The 16801-nt window shown below is 32.8% G+C and overlaps 1 protein-coding gene across 2 annotated transcripts in view; it reads left to right on the top strand.

The window, feature by feature from the left end:
* The first annotated feature begins 6234 nt into the window (after positions 1 to 6234).
* The window catches only part of LOC142229305 (uncharacterized), a 247698-nt gene continuing 237131 nt past the window's right edge, over positions 6235 to 16801 (top strand). Inside the window, exon 1 of one of the 2 annotated variants that reach the window (XM_075299854.1) lies at positions 6235 to 6362. The gene's annotated coding sequence lies outside the window, so the exon portion shown is untranslated. Of the gene's footprint in view, positions 6363 to 7240; positions 7437 to 16801 lie in introns of those variants that run through there. The other variant, XM_075299855.1, reaches the window with a different exon arrangement.

Consider the following 16801-nt stretch of genomic DNA (forward strand, 5'->3'; position numbering starts at 1 on the left):
TTCAGTCCATTGTGATACAACAGTGGTGAACTTCTCTCTTATCACTGAGTGCTGCCCGATTCCATGTTAAGCTCAATGACAAGTTAAGCTCCATGTTAAGCTCAATGACGAGCCGAGTAAACGAACTTTATTTAACAGAAACATACATTTAATTGAGCACCGTGGAGCAGTGGTTGCTACGTCCGCCTTGCATGCCAAGGGTCGTGGGTTCGATCCCTGCTTCGACCGAAAAGTTTTTTTTTTTATTACATATATTCCAGATATGTCCGGAAGATTCCGAAAAGATGTACAACATTACATACTACTATATTAAATTTTTACTATGAACTGTAAAATGTGTCTTATTAAAGAATTAAAGTCAGAAAAGAATAGTGCTTGATATAAACGAAATGGACTGTGTTGTTGGTTCAAAAATATTTTTTTTTATTGAAAAAATAAAAATTTTGTAACAAACGATTTTTGGGTGATAAAAGTTTAAAATTTTCAAAGCAATTCAAAAAAATCTAACAAAAGAAGTTTATTTGTCATTGTCATGTCATTGAGCTTAACATGGAATCGGGCAGCACTCAGTGATAAGAGAGAAGTTCACCAATGTGTTATCACAATGGACTGAATAGTCTAAGTGAGCCTGATACATAGGGCTGCCACCTAACCTAACCTAACAAAAGAAAAACGTTTTAGGTACTCGTTTTCCAAACTTTTTTTCTTTGCGTGTAATTTAAAAGTTTTTGCGGTTTGTTTTTGGTTGTTATTATCGAAGTCCAAATGAGTTAACAGTAAATTCAAATGTCTAATTCTTCAACGGTAACTTATATAATGTTTCAAAGAATGGGCTTCTTTTAAAATATAGTCTTAATTGGCGTCACTCAGCTGAAGAAATATTGACCTAAATTGAAGTATTATTTAAATTTAATTTTAGAACAAAGTTTGTAAGCAATATTGTAAACAATGTTTCTTAAAAATAAAGAAATCTAAAATTTCAAAACATTTATAATTGTTTTTGTAACTTTTTTCAATAATTTTTGAATTTGAAACGATTTCATCGATGTCATATGTGAGTAAAAAAACTACGGATTCTAGAAGTCCAAGAAGTAAAATCGGGAGATCGGTCTATATGGGGGCTATATCAAAACATGGACCGATACTCACCATTTTCGGCACACCTCTTTATGGTCCTAGAATACCTCTAGTTTTCCAATTTCAGGAAATTGGATAAAAACTACGGTTTCTAGAAGCTCATGTAGTAAAATCGGTAGATCGATCTATATGGGGGCTATATCAAAACATGGACCGGTACTCACCATTTTCGACACACGTCTTCATGGTCCTAGAATACCTCTAGATTTCCAATTTCAGACAAATTGGATAAAAACTACGCATTCTAGAAGCCCAAGAAGTAAAATCGGGAGATCGGTCTATATGGGGGCTATATCGAAACATAGGTTAGGTTAGGTTATGTGGCAGCCCGATGTATCAGGCTCACTTAGACTATTCAGTCCATTGTGATACCACAGTGGTGAACTTCTCTCTTATCACTGAGTGCTGCCCGATTCCATGTTAAGCTCAATGACAAGGGACCTCCTTTTTATAGCCGAGTCCGAACGGCTTTCCACATTCCAGTGAAACCACTTAGAGAAGCTTTGAAACCCTCAGAAATGTCACCAGCATTACTGAGGTGGGATAATCGATCGAAACATGGTCCTATAATCAACATTTTCGGCACATCTCTTTATTTTCCTAAAATACCTCTAGATTTCCAATTTCAGGCAAATTGGATAAAAACTACGGATTCTAGAAGCCCAAGAAGTAAATCTGGAGATCGGTCCGTATGGGGGCTATATCGAAACATGGTCCGATAATCACCATTTTCGGCACATCTCTTTATTTTCCTAAAATACCTCTAGATTTCCAATTTCAGGCAAATTCTAGAAGCCCAAGAACTACGCATTCTAGAAGCCCAAGAAGCAAAATCGGGAAATTGGTCCATATGGGGGCTATACAAAAACATGGACCGATAGGCACCATTTTCCGTACACTTTTTGATGGTCCTAAAATACCTCTAGATTTCCAATTTAAGGCAAATTGGATAAAAACTACAGTTTTTATATGCCCAAGACCCCAAATCGGGATGTCGGTTTATATAGCCCATCTTCGAACTTGACATGCCTGCAAACAAAAGACGAATCTGTGCCAAATTTCAGGACGATAGCGCCATTATTAAAGGCTGTAGCGTGATTACAACAGACAGACAGATGGACATGCTTATATCGTCTTAGAATTTCTCCCTGATCAAGAATATATATACTTTATATAGTCGGAAATCGATATTTCGATGTGTTACAAATGGAATGACAAACTTATTATACCCCCGTCACTATTCTATGGTGGTGGGTATAATAATGTGTTTATATAAATTCCTTCCGTTTGTGGCAAAAAAATTGCCATAATTTTTTAATCAAAGTTGTAGTGTAGGGTATACACCACTATATAACTAAAGACAAACATCAGACCAAGAAGTGCAAAAACAAAACAACTCCCGAAACCAAAACAAAAACAATAACCTGCCTACCTTAAAGGCAGCAACTTGTCTACCTTTAATAGCAGCAACATGAACGTCAACGTTTTGCCTTAAGAGTAAATTCGTCCATGACAATACATGTGACAGCATCGCAAACGTCAACGTTAACGCCTACGTTATCGTTATCGTTGGCGTTTGTGTATGAATGTTTATAATTTTTCACTTTTTAAAATTCTCTGTGAATATTTTGTTTTTGTTTTGTTGTTGCTGTGCTGTTATGCTATACAAGCTCTCTTTGCTTCGAGGGTTTATTGAAATATTTTCGTCGCATTCGTAAAGAAATACGAGAAGAACCAGCAGAAAAAAGCACATACAACAATTTGTATGAATTTTTTTTAAGACTTTTGTTATTGCTTTGTGTTTTGTTGTTGTTGCAGTTAATAATGTGCAGTAGGTTTTGCGTTAAGAAACACTGTGCAGTATTAGAATATGGCAGGTAAAAACAAAATAATGCAGCAGCAGCTTTTTTATGTACAATGATACCTCAGAGGTGGGAGCCACCGTGGTGCATGCCCGCCTTGAATACACAAGGTCGTGGGTTCGATTCCTGCTACGACCGAACACCAAAAAGTTTTTCAGCGGTGGATTATCCCACCTCAGTAATGCTGGTGACATTTCTGAGGGTTTCAAAGCTTCTCTAAGTGGTTTCAGTGGAATGTGGAACGCCGTTCGGACTCAGCTATAAAAAGGAGGTCCCTTGTCATTGAGCTTAACATGGAATCGGGCAGCACTCAGTGATAAGAGAGAAGTTCACCACTGTGCTATCACAATGGACTGAATAGTCTAAGTGAGCCTGATACATCGGGTTGCCACATAACCTAACATAACCTCAGAGGTGAATACGTACTGTCTCCCAAATTGTGGGAGACAAATTTATGAGGTTAATTTTAATGTGATAATATAGCAAAAGTCTCACGTTAATTGTCCCTTTGTGGAAGATATACACTATTCACGCAGAAAAAAACTCAAAAGACTTTGTCTTCACTCAAATGATCTTGATTATTTCCGAGTCCAAAACATCGAAGAAATGCACTAAGGATGCGTTTAACAATTAATGATTATATAACACCCAGAAGGAGATGAAATAGACTCATGATGTCTTTGGCAATATTGTTCAGGGCCGGCTTCTGAGTCGATATAGTCATATCCGTCCGTCTGTCAGTGAACATATTTTTGTGATTAAAGTCTAGGTCGCGGTTTTCAATCGACTTCAAACACATACTTGGTTTTGGCTAAGAATAGAACTCTAGTGATTTTGGAAGATATCGGTTTAGATTTAGATACAGCTCCCATATACATCTTTCTGGAACTACCGTGGTGCAATGGTTAGCATGCCCGCCTGGTATACACAAGGTCGTGGGTTCGATTCCTGCTTCGACCGAACACCAAAAAGTTTTTAGCGGTGGATTATCCCACCTCAGTAATGATGGTGACATTTCTGAGGGTTTCAAAGCTTCTCTAAGTGGCTTCACTGCAATGTGGAACGCCGTTCGGACTCGGCATGGAATCGGACAGTACTCAGTGATAAGAGAGAAGTCACCAATGTGGTATCACAATGGACTGAATAGTTTAAATGAGCCTAATACATCGGGCTGCCACCTAACCTAACCTAGCCATACATCATTCGCCCGATATGCACTTAATCGCCTCCGGAAGACAGAGATTTACCCTTAGTTGCTTAAAATTTTGCACAAGGAGTACAACTGATAATCAGATATCTTACATTTTGTTCTTTGTTTAAAGAAGAATAAGTCGTTAAAAATTTCATATTGAGAGATTTATCCAACGGTATACAGTAAAACCTCTCAAACTTGGACACTCTGAAAACCGAAAACCTCTCAAATATGGACAGTTGTCTGGGCACCTCCCAAATGTGGACAAAATTTAGGCGACCGTGGGTGTCCACCTTTTAGAGGTTTCACTGTACAATATAATTTGATTCATATAAGATTGGTTATCCGTGAAAATCAATTGAGATATGCGAAATGCTACGACTATCATTGTTTTTGTTGTTTTGTGCAGTCTATCTTTACGACAATCTTTACAAAGTCTTATAATCATATAAAGACGGACAGGATATGAACTTTATTAGTGACAATGAATTGTTTATTGTATCTATCATTAATATATTGACGCAACACATATTTATATATTTATTATACTTGTGCCCCAGTTATAAATTCAATTTTCATAAATGAATACAACGGAAACAAAAGAATAAAAAGAAACAATCTTAGTTTCTAAATTTAAAAAAAATCGACTTGTTTTCTACTTTTGAATTTAATTTGGGAAGTGCCATATCGATTTTGGTTTCAACTTTTACAAGCCTAGACGGACGGACTTCTGGATATAGATTTAATTATGCTAAATAATTTGATATATTCGGTGACTACCATCAATATTTCGATGTAGTACAATAGTTTGAAATAAGTTTATAATGCTAATATTAGCTATAAATTGGTGTAATTGTATACATATATATCGGAATCAAAAGACTTAAGAAACGAACTATTCTCGTTAATAATAAAGACTTAAGACACGTACACCTAAAATAATGTGTTTTATATACTCCGATAAAACGTTGGTGGCTGCTGTTGATATTTGTGCCCATAGAGTGTTTTTAAGATATCTGCTATAACGGATCGCAGACTGATAGGCGAGTTTGCAAAAACTATTGGTGTGAAATATAATGACTACTGCATGAACTGTCATGATGCGAAAAGGAATCAATCACACCTCGAGCCTATTAAAGAAACTTTAGTTAACAGAAACATACATTTATTTGACCACCATGGAGCAAAGGTTAGCATACCCGCCGTACATACCAAGGGTCGTGGGTTCACTCCCTGCTTCGACCGAACACCAAAAGTTTGTTTTTACGTATATTCCAAATATGTTCGGAAGATTCCGAAAATTATGAAACCTCAAAATGTGTCTTATTAAAGAGTTAAAGTCTGAAAATAACAGCGCTTGATATAAACGAAATGGACTGTGGTTTTAGATCAAAAATTATTTTTTTATTGCAAAAATAAAAACTTTGTAACAAAAAAAAAAATTGATTGATAAAAGTTTGAAATTGTCGTAGAAATTCAAAAGGCTCTAACAAAAGAAAGACGTTTTCAGTACACGTTTTCCAAACGTGTTTTCTTTGCGTGTAGTTCGCCTGTTTTAGTAGTAATACCCAAAATACTTGTATCCTATGGTATGTTATATATAAAAAGTTGCAGGGTCTTTTTAAATTTATCCACAGTGTAAATTTCTATGGTTAAAATCCAATGTTTTTTCTTGTCGTCATTCAAGCATAGACCAATAGCGTTTATAAGAGACCCATTGAATATTTATTTCTTAAGGTTGGTGTTGTTGTAGTTTGAGTCGTTTTATTCAGTACTTATTTTACTTAGTGGAGTAGAGTGCTAAAAAGCTTAAAAATCACCGTAATTCAGCCGGGCAGATTGATAGACTGCCACAGACATTAAGCCAAAGGTAAAGTTAAAGCTAAAGCCTGAGTTGATGCTAAGTAAGCTGGCGTTGCTGCTGACAGAGGCACTTGCATGAAGTATGTATGTCCGCTGTCCGTGTTGGCTTTTGTTGTTATTGTTACGGTGGTTTAATATTTTTTTTTAATTTGGCTTTTGTCTACTCAGCTTAAGCGAGGAACATTTGGTAACAAAAATATGTCTGTTTCAGTTACCGACGTGATACTGAGTGAATGAGAGTTAAAACAACGCGCGCCTTCACAACAAAAATCCAAGAAACTATCTCTACCGATCGACCTATCAACCCAGTACGTAAAACAGACGAAAAAGAAAAAAAGCGAAAGCATTGTTTTAAAATATAACTTAACTAATAAGAAAATTTTACTAGAACAAGAAAGTCTTGTTTTCAAAGATTCTATAGATTTTGAAAAACAAATTCTTGAAATAAAATTCGTATTCGTTGTAAAGGAAAAGCTTTTGCACATTGCGTTCAAATATTTCCACCTTATATAAATTTCTTTATTGTCTTATTGAAGGATTACACATTTGAGGTCTCTATGGCCAACTTTCCAAAGTCACTGTGAGTGCTGTGTGTGTGTTTGGTTGTGTATGCATGCGCCAGATTTCAAAAAAGTGTAAAACTCCCAGATAACCATTCATAAAACCCATATGCAGGGATTGACATGGAATGTGCTAGTTATGCCATGATCCATTAGCGCCATCCCAAAAGAAAAACAAAGTGAAATGTAAACAAAAGAAAGAAAGAAAAAAAATCACAAAAGAAATCGAAAAAATCTCTCGGTTTTACAGTGTTTTTGAAAAATTCCCTCAATTTCCCCCGTTTAGTTAACCAAAGTAAATCCCAAGTTAACCCCAGAAAGCCAAAAAAAAAGAAACCATCAAAAAGAAATTGATAAATCATACCGCTGAAAACCAGCCAATAATAGCGCTTAAGAGAAATTACCCCAAAAAATCTGTTCAACTATTCAACGTAGGCTAAGCGTGCGCAAACATATCAATGAAGGCATTAATGAGTGTTGATCTATGCATTTAACTTAGTGTGTGAAAGTGTTACATAAAAATTATTTAAAAAATTCAAAAAAAAAAAAACAAAAAAAAAAAACGAAACGAAACTACAAAAACTCATCTTCTCCCATATGAAAATCAGCTAAAGTTGTTTTTCTGTTTTGTTATTGTGAGATCAGTCGTTAAAACGTCGTTTAAAAAATTCATACCATTCCACTTGTCCAATTTGGCCATCTTCTACCATATTATTTTTTTTTTTTTTTGGATTTTGACTGTAGCTCCTCTTATCCATAGCTTGCAATATGCTAACATTGCTGCTCTTCGGATTTTTAGCAAATTAAAAGACCACAACTGAGGTGGGTAATTATGACTAAATGATGTTGATATCGCTATTGCAGCTAATGTTGACGCACCTGTAATTGGTATTGGTTTGCCGCTAATATTTCAGAAAAATGAAATTTTATGAATAATTAGCTAGAATAGAGAAAAAATTTACAAATCTAAATCAAAACAAAATTTAAGATTAAACTCAATACATATATTTAATTAAACAAAATGAACATTACTTTTATTATTTTAATTTAAGCAAATAAAAATTAACAAGTATATACGCACTGAAAAAAATATTGTCGTGAGGTCAAAGATTTCATGTCTTTAAAATACGAATACAAATTTTGCTTATCATAGAAGAAGTTATTTTCCTTGTCCAAAAGTCGATAAACTTTTCAATGAAGTCGTATTGTCCTTATAATTAAGTGATTTGACTTAAAAATGGGTATCTTAACATGAAAGAAAAAATTTATAGGCTAAGGTCAACTTGACTTTAATAATTCAGAAAAATTCTTTAAATTTAATGAAATTGTCTTTAAATTTGTTGTCTTTTTGCATCTTGACTACAAAGCAAAAAATCGTTCAAATATAGGACATGTTTTTCAAAACTTTATTTTAAAGAAGTTTTTTACTTCAAACATAGCATAATTTCGACTGGAAGTCGAGTCCTAATTTGGAAAATAAAGTTGCCGTTAACTCGTTTTTAAAGGACTTTGATAGCATATGAAGAAAAAAAGCAGAGAAAGCGAAAAATTAAAATTTGCTTCCTAGAAGCAAGTACACAAAACCTAAATTTAAAAGAGAATTGTGTCTTAAAAGTATCCTTACTTGTATTCTCCGCTTCTTTGGCTCGGAATCAATACCAAATTTTTTAAAGTAGAGACAAAATCTTTGGAACCGAGTATGCTTTTCTTTCAGTGCGGCCGTAAGTTCGGCCAGGCCGAATCTTATGTACCCTCCACCATGGATTGCGTAGAAACTTCTACGAAAGACTGTCATCGACAATCGAATTACTTGAGTTGTGGTATCGTAAAACTTCTTAACATCGTTTTCTAAATTGTGAGTTAGTCCATACGTGGTATGTATTAGACAATACGTAGAGAGCCAGAATTGAAATATGGGGGTCGCTTTTATGGGGGCTATACACAATTATGAACTTGATATGGACCAATTTTTGTGTGATTGGGGATCGATTTATCTAATGGCTATATATAACTATAGACCGATATGGACATAGTTAGGCATGCTTGTTAATTAACTAACTAGCACAATGTACCAAATTTCAACTGACTCGTATGAAATTTGCTCCTCCGAGAGGCTCCAAAACCAAATTTCGGGATCGGTTTATATGGGGGCTATATATGATTATGGACTGATATGGACCACTTTTGGCATAGTTGTTAAATATCATATACTACCACCAAATTTCAAGCAGATCGGATGAATTTTCCTTCTCCAAAAGGCACCGGAGGTCAAATCTAGGGATCGGTTTATATGGGGGCTATACATAATTATGGACTGATATGAACAAATTCCTGCATTGTTGTTGGATACCATATACTAACTTCAGGTACCAAATTTCAACCGAGTCGGATGAATTTTGCTCTTCCAAGAGGCTCCGGAGGTCAAATCTGGGGATCGGTTTATATAGGGCCTATATATAATTATGCACCGATTCCGACCAATTTTTGCATGGGTGTTTGAGTCCATATATTAACACCACGTACCAAATTTCAACAGAATCAAATGAATTTTGGTCTGCCAAGAGGCTCCGGAGGTCAAATCTGGTGATCGGTTTATATGGGGGCTATATATAATTATGGACCGATGTGGACCAATTGTTGCATGGTTGTTAGAGACCCTATACTAACACCATGTACCAAATTTCAGCCGGATCGGATGAAATTTGCTTCTCTTATAGCAATCACAAGCCAAATTTGGGGGTCCGTTTATATGGGGGCTATGGCCCATTTGCAATACCATCCGACCTACATCAATAACAACTACTTGTGCAAAGTTTCAAGTCGATAGCTTGTTTCGTTCGGAAGTTAGCGTGATTTCAACAGACGGACGGACGGACATGCTCAGATCGACTCAGAATTTCACCACGACCCAGAATATATATACTTTATGGGGTCTTAGAGCAATATTTCGATGTGTTACAAACGGAATGACAAAGTTATTATACCCCCCATCAGCGTTGCCAGAATTGTTTCACAAAAAACCGCTAGATTTGTCCAAAAAACTAGCCAAAAAAAGCTAAAAAATTTTAAAAAATAGCTAGAAAAAAAGCTAAAATTTTTTGTATCAAAAGTCACATTTTTGGTTGAAATTTAACAAACTTAAAGGCTTTATTTCACTTAAAATGCATATTATTTTAATTGTATTCATTTTAATTCAATTTCTGTGAGACTGTAAGAAAATTTAAGTCATATTAGCTCTGTTTGCGTACTCGATACATTTTGATTACTATCACAAGTTTTTACTGGAAGTCCTTCGTTTATATTTCCTAGTAAAAACATTTTTCCCAGTAAACTTGCAATTGCCAGCTGGTTAATCATCAACAAGTCCAATGTGCGATATATTGCATAATGTCACATAGAACTGCATTAGAAAATATCAATATATTTCGTTTTAACTGAATTAATGATAAATTCGTGAACGTGTACACTTCTCCTAATTTTACCCAAGAGAATAAAACCCATTCTAACTGTCTTGCAAGTTTATATTGAATAACTTTTATTCGAAAAATTCCCATACAAACCTATTGTTGTCCAATTTTCGTAAATGTAAATCCATTCCATTAATATATAGCAGATTTGTTTTGATCCTATCACTACGAATTTTTTCATTGCATTTTTTGATGTTAAAAAAAATAATACCACATTCAAAACTTTATTTCCTTAATTATTTCTATGTTCGGTTCCAAAGATTTTGTATACTAATGATTTTGGTATTGATTCCGAGTCAAATTTGAATTTAAATATTCGTTTTTTTCAGCTTTTTCTTCATGAGCTATCACAGTGCTTTAAAAACGTGCTAACGACAACTTAAATTTCCAAATTCAGACTCGACTTTAAGTAGAAATTATTCTATGTATACGTTTTTAAAATAAAATGTTGAAAAACCTCTTCTATTTTTGAACGCTATTTTGGTTTGTGGTCAAGATACAAAAATTCCACAAATTTAAAGACTATTTCATTAATTTTAAGAATTTTTTAGAATTGACCCTAGCCTTCTTTCATGAAAAGATACCCATTTTTAAGTTGAATCACTTAACTATAAGGACAAAAAGAATTTATCGGCTATTGGACAAGGAAAACAGTTTATATAAGAGAAATTCACAAATGCTATTATAACCAAAATTCGCGTTCGTATTTTAAGGAAATGAAATCTTTGGCCTCACCACAATATTTTTTCAATGTACACGCTCACAAAAAATCGCTTCTGTAACATATACTCCCAAACATATTTTGCTTCAAGCATATACATTTTTGGGTATTGCCCAAACATTTATATGTTTGATCTCTTCCAATATATAATATGTTTGAAAGCATATTGGTCTAAACAATATATGTTTGGGTAGTCTAAGTTCCAAACATTTTGTATTTTTGCATCCAAATTCAATAATGTTGTCTTCCAAAAAACAATATGTTATTATGTGAACATATAATATGTTTGGAAGCATTTTACACCCAAAAATATTATATGCTTAAAAAAATTCTCCAAAACAATATTGTGCTCAAAATTTTATTTATTTATTTATATATTTACAATCATAATGAATTATGAAAATAAACATATAGGTGCTAACAACACAGGTTTTCGACCTGAATGCTCAAAATTTTGTTTCTGCCCAATTGTATATTCCCCGACATCTTTCTCACTTCCACGAGATTTTTTAGTTCTTAGCACCTTTTTCTGTAATACAAACATTGTAGAAGAAATTATTCAATTTTATGATTTTTTTATTTTAATTTTACCTTTTGCCGGACGGGGACTCGAACAGCGGACCACACAGTTTGTAAGGATCAAAGAAGTAGCTGATCAATTGCCCAAGGAAAAATAAAATGTTAATTTTGTAATAACAAGCAACAACCACCAACTTAATTCAATATCGCTCCCTGTTAAATAGCGCTCCAAGCTACTAAACACATATATGTTAATAGGCTATTTCTAAATTAATATATGTTTGCATTCAAGCATATTATATTTACAAACATTTTATGTCCCAAACATAATATGTTCTAACATATTAACATATATGTCCCAAACATGTTATGCTAGTTTATGAACATTATATGCTTGCACTCAAAAATATTGTGTTTAAAAATTTGTGTTCCAAACATATAATGTTTATAGCCAAACATATGAAAAACAGTCTTTTTCAACCGTGTACACAGCAATTCACAGCTACTATTTTAATTTAGTAATATCATAATAAGTGTAGAATATTATAATAACATAAAAAGGATAAACGAGTCAAATGCTAATATTCCTAATAATTTACTGACAGTTTAATAAGGAATTGAAATATGTGGAAAACCTTATTCTGGCAGCAAGGCTTAGATAAAAACGAAGTTTTATCCATATTTCAATAGGAACATGTCGAAAATAAAAAAAGCCAAAAATAGCTAAAAGTGTCATGAAAAAAAGCCAGAAAAAAAGCTAAAAGCTAAATGCATTTTTTTCCCGCTAAACGTCTTCAAAAAAAGCCAAATCTAGCGGGAAAAAAGCTAAATTGGCAACGCTGCCCCCCATCCTATGGTGGAGGGTATAAAAATAAATTAAACTAGGATAGGTTATACGCAAAAACCAATAAAATTTTTGGAAATGGGTGTAGCAAACTTTGTTATATCTCTCCGAAAAGTTCAAACCAAAAAATTAGTTTATTATAAAACCATACATTTCGTTTATATCAGGCGTTGTTCTTTACTTCACAAGTATGACACATATGGGTGGTAACAACTTAATATATATATAGTACTTGTGCAATACTACACATCCTATATTTACGAAAAAAATTAAAATTAAAAAAAAAATGAAAATGAACAAATACAATATTTCCGTTTTTGTTCTACCCATAAGGTGTATCGCAGAGCATCAGACATTGCAACTATGTTTTTTTGGTTTCTTTAATTACGCTTTGTGTGTGCGTTACATACTGGTCTATAAATAGATCTCCTTAGCTTAGCTGAAAACTCGAGAAGTGGCATCTGTATTCCAATTTTAATTTTATAAACCATAGATTTAAAGCTACACTGAAGGAATAGATTTCTTTTTTAAGAAACGAAAAGCACAAAAAGTGTCACAAGCCATAAAAGGTGGCACACTCATTTTAAAAAAGTATCACACTTCTTTTTAAAAATAAAATTCTACAATTAAACGCAGTTATATCACTGTGCTATATAGCGTAATGAAACAATATTTTTTTAATTTAGATCTTAACTAGTCTAACATAAATTTTATTCACATTTAGTTGAAATTTAATATTCAAAAGATTAACCCCGTTTACCTATTATAGGAAAATGTTCAATCATACTTTTAGGCGGTAAAAGTATACTGATGATATGGTAAAAAAAGAAAAAATGAAGGTAATATTCGACTCGATTATTTATTAACTCTTAAATTATCACGAACACCGATTCCTTCGAAAAAATATATAATAAACAAGTAAGGAAAGTCTAAAGTCGGGCGGGGCCGACTATATTATACCTTGCACCACTTTGTAGATCTAAATTTTCGATACCATATCACATCCGTCAAATGTGTTGGGGGCTATATATAAAGGTTTGTACCAAATATATACATTTAAATATCACTCGATCTGGACAGAATTTGATAGACTTCTACAAAATCTATAGACTCAAAATTTAAGTTGGCTAATGCACTAGGGTGGAACACAATTTTAGTAAAAAACAAACTTATTATACCACTGTACCACAGTAGTGGTCAAGGGTATAAATATGGGACATATTTAAATCTGAAGCAATTTTAAGGAAACTTCGCAAAAGTTTATTTATGATTTATCGCTCGATATATATGTATTAGAAGTTTAGGAAAATTAGAGTCATATTTTCAAATTTTCGACTAAGCAGTGGCGATTTTACAAGGAAAATGTTGGTCGAAATCAGAAAAACATATATATGGGAGCTAAATCTAAATCTTAACCGATGTCAACCAAATTTGGCACGCATAGCTACAATGCTAATTCTACTCCCTGTGCAAAATTTCAACTAAATCGGAGTTAAAAATTGGCCTCTGTGGTCATATGAGTGTAAATCGGGCGAAGCTATATATGGGAGATATATCTAAATCTGAACCGATTTCAACCAAATTTGGCACGTACAGCTACAATGCTAATTCTACTCCCTGTGCAAAATTTCAACTAAATCGGAGTTAAAAATTGGCCTCTGTGGTCATATGAGTGTAAATCGGGCGAAAGCTATATATGGGAGATATATCTAAATCTGAACCGATTTTTTCCAAAATCAATAGGGATCGTCTTTGAGCCGAAACAGGACCCTATACCAAATTTTAGGACAATCGGACTAAAACTGCGAGCTGTACTTTGCACACAAAAATACATCAACAGACAGACAGACGGACAGACAGACAGACAGACAGACAGACAGACAGACAGACAGACGGACATCGCTAAACCGACTCAGAATTTAATTCTAAGACGATCGGTATACTAAACGATGGGTCTCAGACTTTTCCTTCTTGGCGTTACATACAAATGCACAAACTTATTATACCCTGTACCACAGTAGTGGTGAAGGGTATAAAAAAATCGTAAAAAAGAACTTCTGCATAGCAATTTTCAATTTTTTATATTTTTTAATTGTTGTATCTTTTTGTTTGATTTTAGTGGAGAATAGATATATTATTACACTCCACATATTTTTACCAGTATTAATTTTGTCTCTGGTAAATATTATTTATCGTCCTATTTGTAGGTTTTTGAACTTTTGGGCAAAATTTGATTGTTAATTTTGGTTTTAGATTGCACAGAAGTACTATAGATTTTCCTGAAAAAAATACTTTTTAAAATTGAGTTATGATGTTTTAGATGTAACCAACTTGATTTCGTAGAATTCGGTCAAAAATTTGTTTCTAGTTGTATCTTAATATCTATCATAAAATCTTAAGGCTATTTGAGATCGTAATGTGTACAATATATTACAGTATTTATAAATTAATGTAATGAAAAAGTGTCACAGTATGATAAAAAAAGTGGCGCAAAAAGTATCATATATAGTGACACATCAAAAAAGTGACACAAGAGTATGAACGCTTAAAGAAAAAGTGGCAAATTTGCCACAAAAGTGGCACAACGGTAATATTGGAATTGCATTAATTTTGCATTAGTTCTTCAAATGTGATGCTATTTCGGTATTTCGAATTTCATTAAAAAACTTAAAAACATAAATAAATTTTTATAAATTTGAATGTTTACGTCTTTTATCTCTACGAAATTCACCACTGTGGCATCACAATGGACTGAATTGTCTAAGGGCGTTTTCGTTTCGCAAAAATATGTTGCATTGGTGTTACATTACATTTTCCCTCATTATATTTTTGCTCAAATGATAGTGTCATTTCAAAGTTAATTCATAATTGCCAGAAAAGCGTTGGACTAAGTGTATTGAAGTTTCAGGAGATTATATTGAATAATAAAAATATTTTTGAAAAACTTATTATTTTCTTTCATTGATAGGCTAAGAAGTTTACGAACCGCCCTCGTATGTATATATCCATAGCAAAAAACAAAAACTTCAAAAAGTAGTTCGGATTTCCAACTTGTGATCGGGAAGTAGAGTAAATTTGGATCATCTCAATAAATTTTATACAGCGTTTTATGCTGCGTTGCTTGAGAACACAGACAAAATTATTACCAAAATAAAAGTTGATAGAAGTTGGAAAATTTTTCAATTAGTAAATTAATTGATACAATAAACTTTTAATTCAAGATATAAACATTAAGTTAAGTCAATAATTGCATTTTTTTAAATTTTGAATTCAAAAACTAATGGATACAATTAACTTTTTAAATTTTGAATTCAAAAACTAATGGATACAATTAACTTTTTAATCAAACTCGGAAGACAGTCAATTAAGAAAAGTGATGGAAAATTGTTTAATTTTTAACTTAAAATTTATTTCAAAAAATCAAATTTTTAATCAAACTAAAAAGGTTCAAGTGTGGTTCATTGTTGGGTTTAATGAACTGCCTGAATTTATTCCGATAATTGGTTGATAGTTTTGCTGCAAGTAGAGGATGCTGATGAGGAATGTGGTAATTCCGAAACGTGCGTCCATCCAACTATCTTTCAGTCTTTAGGGCTTTGCCCAAATAAATTTGACAAACATTTAGTCAATGCATGATATTAAGCTGAAATCAAAAAACAACAACAATGCAAACTAAAAACACTAAGTCAGTTAAAAAAGTAATTGAAAATAGTTATGTTTCCAATTTTTAATAGAATCAATTAAAAGATTAATTGAAATTTGCTAATGAAATCAATTAATTTTTTACCAGGTGTTTTCTTAATGTCCAATTAAAACTGTGATTGATACTATAATTTTCGTGATTGAAGACACTTCAATTAAAATATTAAATGGATCAATTAAATTGGTGATTGAATTAGAAACAATTTTTTATGTGAAGTTGTGCCTTGAAAGTTCATTTGAATGTAGAAATTTAAAAAAAAAACACCAATTTGACTTTTTTTATAACACAATTTTTTTTCATTTTTATTTTCTTATTATAAATTTCTTACAATTTGAAAAAGCTTTTTCGCTCCCACCGGGGCCATTATAGAACGCGTTAACACACTTAGCCAAAACGAAATGTTTGTGATATGATCGTATTATGACATAACATTCTAACAATTTCTGGAGATATTCTTTATTATTATGTATAAAAATTAAAAAAAAAGTAGGTTCAAATCTCACCATTTTTCGAAAGATTGATTTTTGTTATGTTGTATACGATATATGCTTTTATTTTCGGCATTTTTGTATAAATTTATTTTTTCAATTAAAATTCAACAAACAATAGACAACTTTCGTAATTTGCAAACCCTTCCCAAAAGAACTTCCACGGAAGTGAAAAAGACAAATGGTTCAAGATCAAACCCCAGCCGGTTGAAATTTTAAAGTTTATTTTCGTTATTGTTTTTACATTTTTATTGATTTTCTATTTTTTCAAAATATCCAAAATATAAATAAATTTCACTTAAAACCGCCAAATAGTGTATTTTCTAATATTCTCATCGGAAGTGTAAGAAATTGATATATGATCCGGGGTGTGCTGGAAAAGAAATTACCAAAAACATTTCTTTTCTAGCACACCCCGGATCAATTTTTTGCTGGGTTATTTTGT

This window comes from Haematobia irritans, chromosome 3, assembly GCF_050003625.1.
Source record: "Haematobia irritans isolate KBUSLIRL chromosome 3, ASM5000362v1, whole genome shotgun sequence".
NCBI classification, from domain to species: Eukaryota; Metazoa; Arthropoda; class Insecta; order Diptera; family Muscidae; genus Haematobia; species Haematobia irritans.